Source organism: Fukomys damarensis, unplaced genomic scaffold (genome assembly GCF_012274545.1).
Source record: "Fukomys damarensis isolate Sample0158 unplaced genomic scaffold, DMR_v1.0_HiC HiC_scaffold_16, whole genome shotgun sequence".
NCBI lineage: Eukaryota > Metazoa > Chordata > Mammalia > Rodentia > Bathyergidae > Fukomys > Fukomys damarensis.
In genome coordinates, this window is record NW_022900928.1 from 108,682,655 (window position 1) to 108,687,821 (window position 5,167).

Genomic DNA, 5,167 nt, shown 5'->3' on the forward strand with positions numbered 1-5,167 from the left:
ACAGACATTCTCATCTTCATAACATCAGAGAAAACAGCTCACCAAATCAATGGCAATGCTTTACCCCAACTGATACAATCAGCAACACATTAAGATCAAGCAAAACTTGGACACTGACCACCTGTGGTAGTCACTAGTCTATCACCCTTAAATCATTTGAATTAAATTGAAATCAAGAAGCAGTCCAGAACATGTCTGCAGTGAACAAACTTTTCAATATGGTATATTTACCATTTAATGGCTCAGACAGAGCGAGGATGCAAGACCCCTGACCTCAGTTAGCTGATTGCTGAACCCCATGAAGCTGACTGACCTCGGGCTGCAAGGCCCAGATTGAGTTCCCCATCCTTCTGAATGGTTGTACTCCGCAACGTTCTATTACAGGTTTCCCACGCCCTTTCTTTAAAGATGTTCAAAATTGGGAACTCAGAAAAATACCCTTGATGACCACCTCTGTCTTTGCAGAGTAGGTCCAAAGACTTGCACAGTCAGGAGGTCTGAGAGTGCGGGAGGGGTGGGGGGAGCTTATGGGGGTTCTGGGCGCGGCTACCTTCCCGGTTTGAGCGATGGCTGCTCGGGCGCAGGCGTGGTTCTCCTTCCCGCGGTGGATCGGGGCCCGGCCTACCTTCCCGGCGCTTGAGCGATGGCTCTGAAAAATTCTTAAAGTAGGAAAAAAGTAGGAGAAAAACGTGAAATTGGTAAAAATGCAGTGACCCCCAAAAAGGAAAATATGACTCAATTAGAACATATCTTGAAGCTTAGTCTTTGAATATATAAATAATATATAAGACATTACTTTCCAGGTAGAACAGAACAAGGGTAATCAGAAAAACAACAATTTTCATGAAGAAATCAAACAGAAACTTTAAACATAAATACTCCTAACAAAGTATCAGGGCTTCATCCAAGTGAGGGAATGAAGGTCGGAAAAGCCAGCTAAAGACCTCAGGTATCTACACATAATACTTAGTGTAGCTGGGCACAGTGGTGTAAACCTGTAATCCCAGCACTTAGAAGGCAGAGGCAGAAGGATCATTGTGAATTCAAGGCCAGCCTGGGCTATAGAGTGAGTTTAGAGCCAGCCTGAACTATATAGTGAGAATCTGTCTCAAAAAGAAACAAGACCAAAACTAAAAACAAAGTAAACAGACAAAAATGTAGTGTATATTTCAGTTGCAATTTCAGGAATATTTCAGTTGAAGGGCAGAATATCTTCTTAAAGAGCAACTGTCTAGCTTTTATTGTAAGAGATTAAAGATGATCAGACTGGAATTGTGTCACTCTATCAAAAGCAAAACAATAGGCTTTGTCAGCAAGATAAAGTTAACACTAAGGAGAAAGTTCCTGGATTTGTTCCTGAAGAACCTGCTCTTGTGCTGTTAGCCCAGAAAGATTCAGAATATATTTTAAATATATTACTTAATATAATGTTATAATTTTAATGATATTATATACTACATAATATATAACACAGTTTTAACGTATTGTATTAAAATTATCACTTATTACTTAAATATTATATTGCTTAATATAATTTTAATATATTACTTAATATATTTTTAACCTTATTTTTAAAAGAGCAAATACAATAAACCACACAAAATTATGTGTAGCATAATAAATTATCGAAAGGCACTCTTGTCAAGCAGGATGTTACTACCTGCCCTGAAGCCTGCTATACCTGCCCCCCTTGACTACTACCCAACTGTGCATCTCATGGATTGCATAAGTTAACCTTAACAATGGAATTTTTAAAGTAGATATTCCCAATTCTACAAAGGGTCAGGAGGTGGCAATCCTGGCACTCTGATACCTTTGTTTGCATCTATCCCAAAGCTGTTCTTCAGTTGGTAGCATTAAGCTTTTAAGTCTCCAATCTTGAAAAAGGAAATCTTCCAACACTTTCAGCTGAGCCACTAGTGCAGGTGGTGGTCAGGGCTGGGAGGAAGGCAAGGACAAGTAGATTCTATTGGTAGAAAAGGAAAGCCCTATGTCCTTCTCTGAGGAAATCCCACTGAAGACAAGTTCTGAAAATGGGTGGCCTGATATAAGGCAGTATTTTTCTGTAGCCAAATTCACGGCTTACAAATACTTATGTTACAATGCTGATGGGACTCAGCTTGATGGGATTCACACTTGCCAAATCTGAGGCATCAAAATATGTAGCGTTGGTAATGGATTACAGCCCATAGAATAAAACAAGGAACTTTGAGCCCCTATTCAGGTAAATTAATGAATAAATAGATGAATGGAGAGAAGGAAGGTCTGTTCATTACAGTAAAATATAAACATATATATTTATATGGTAGTACATTTAACAATTTAGAAAGTATGATGGACATAAAGTTACCAATGGGTGAAGTCTGATGATGAGCAACAGGCATTTCTATTAACTCTCTATTACCTGTACTTATGAAAGGGAAAACAATAAACTCATAATGGAGCAACAAGGCAGGTACCCTCCTGGACACCTGGATAAACTTGTCATACACTGTTGTCTGCTATTTTGGTCCCAGGGAGAATCACCTACATTCCATTGTCTGTTCTGCCTGCCCAACAGACTTTGTTCTAGTATATTCTCAAAGCTCATTGAGTTCCCCTAAAATATCACTTGCTATTTCCCTGACCTTCCGTATTCTCCCCTTCCCCTGTAGAAAAAGGGATATTTAAGTTTCTAAATCTTACTGGGCTAGTGAGTAATCACAAGCCTGCAATCTTTCTCCATTTGCACATTAATACATTTGCATGCTTTTTTATTTAATCTATAAGTTTGTTCCAATGAATCTTTGGCAAGTGGAATTTTTTCTTCACCCCCACATTAGCCAATATTATTTAAATATGTCAAGGTCTGGAAAGACAAAGGAAGGATGAGGAACTGTTTTAGACAAAAGGAAACTAAGAGTGTGAAAAGAAAAGGAAAATCAGGATTGAAGCAACACTGAAACACCTTCTTAAAATGGAGTTGGAGACTGTGGATGTAGCCTGGTACTTGTAGAGTACTTGCCTACTAGGCCTGGGACCCTGGGTTGGATGCCTGGGAACACACACACACACACACACACACACATGCGCGCGCGCACATGTGCTGCCTGCTGGGGCACCTGGAAGGACCAAGTAATTATTTTGTGTCCAGACACTCAAGATGTATATCAAAAGGCTATTAGATAGCTCAGTGGTGCTGCTGCCTGCCTCTCAAATGCAAGGACCTGAGTTTGATCCCTGGTACCAAAAACAAACAAACAAACAAACAAAAAAGCCCCCAAAGTTCTGCGTTGTCTCCAGTGGTAAAAAAAGAAAAGAAAAAAAAAAACCCAAAACTACTCTTTGGGACTGGGGATTTGGCTCAGTGGTTTTGCCACCTGCCTCGCAAGTGCAAGGGCCTGAGTTCAATCCCCTTTACCACCCCCCCAAAGGCTATTAGACCCTTGCTTTATGGACATTTTTACTAAGTGTATACATTCTTTTCTTTGTCTTCTATTCATCAAGCAGCTCCTGTTCTTTCACAGCATTCAATAGGCTTCTACTCAAGAATTTTTACTCCTTTGTAGTAAATCAGCACTACTTGTTCCTAAGTTTGATTCACCCCTGAACAGAGCCAGACTTATCTGAATCTGTTTTCCAAAGTGCAATTTCTAAGACATCAAATAAGGTACTTTTACAGTTTCTGATTTTGATGAGAGACATGACAATTAAATGCAATGTGTCCTCCTGGATTGGACCCTAGAAATGAGAGGGGAAGATGTAGATCATAGGAACAGTTGTTGAAATTTGAATTTATTATATTGTATTAACAATTAACATTAAGTTTCCTAATTCTGCTAATTGTATCGTGGTTAAATAGAGAATGCCTTTTCTTTTTTGGGGGGTACTGGGGATCGAACTCCTGCCCTTGCGCTTGCAAGGCAGATGGTGAAACCACTGAGCTAATCCCTGGCCCTTTATGGAATTACATACTGAAGATTTTAAGAATAAAATGGGAAAATGTCTTCAAATAACTCTAAAGTGGTTCAGGAAATAAGTGTGTGCATTTTGGGTGTGTGTGAAAGATATACCAAAGGGTACTATTGTAAACATTTCCTCATACTGTTCTTATAGTTTTTCTCTGTTTGGGTTGCTTTTCTTCCTTATCCCACAGGGTCCAGAGTGCCATGGAACAGGTCAATGTTCAACTCTTCAAATTGAGCATGAGTAATGGAGGTGTAGAAGTTGATTCCTTCATAGAGGGAATCAATCTTAATACTGGCATGGGTGCTGGAAGAGAGGGTTCTCTTATCTCACTCACATACAGTACGGAGACAGCAGACAGCTCTCTTGTTCTCACTGATGTCTTATGCTTGTGCTTGAACTTGGCAATAAAATGGTAGACCATTCGGTTGTCAAAGTCTTCTTCAAACCAAGTGGGTGTCTCCAGCTGTAGATTTCACCTTGAAGACTCCATTTTCAGTAGTGAGGACTGACACATCAAAAGTGTCACCTCCTAAATTAAAAAAAATCAGCACATTTCTTTCAGCTCCAATCTTTTTGTCTAAGCCATAAGCAGTAGCGGCAGCTGTTGGCTCACCGATAATTCTAAGTATATTAAGACCAGCAGTGGTTCCAGCATCTTTGGTTGCCTGACGCTGAGAGTCATTAAAGCAAGCTGGCACAGTGACCACACAGCATTGGTAAGTCTTCCCAAGATAAGCTTCTGCAATTTCCTTCATCTTTGTCAGCACCATGGGAGATGCTTTTTCTAGATAGAAGTTCTTTGTCTCTCCTTTGTATTTGACTTGAACCTTGGGTCTGCCTGCATTGTTCACCACCATGCAGGGTCAATGCTTCTTATCAAACTGGACAACACCATTGAATCTACATCCAATCAGATGCTTGTCATCAAAACTGTGTTGGTGGGGCTCATTGATTTTTTGTAGCATCTCTGATAAGTTGTTCAGTGTTGGTTAAAGTGATATAATTTTGGGTGGCTCAGTTTCCCTGATCATTGGTGATTATCTCCACTTTCCCATGCTGGAAAACACCCACACAGGAGTAGGTGGTGCCAAGGTCAATGTCAACTGCAGATCCCTTCAACATGGTTGCTTGAGTATAGGTCTGGTTCTGCTGGTGAAGAGATCACACAAAAATCTCCAGAGCTGTGGGTACATTCAGTGTGCTGGGATAATATCAAATT

General features: G+C 40.1%; 1 pseudogene; it reads right to left on the bottom strand.

Moving 5' to 3' along the window:
* Nucleotides 1-3,950: 3,950 nt before the first annotated feature.
* On the bottom strand, nt 3,951-4,965 carry LOC104856587 (annotated as a pseudogene).
* Nucleotides 4,966-5,167: the final 202 nt, after the last annotated feature.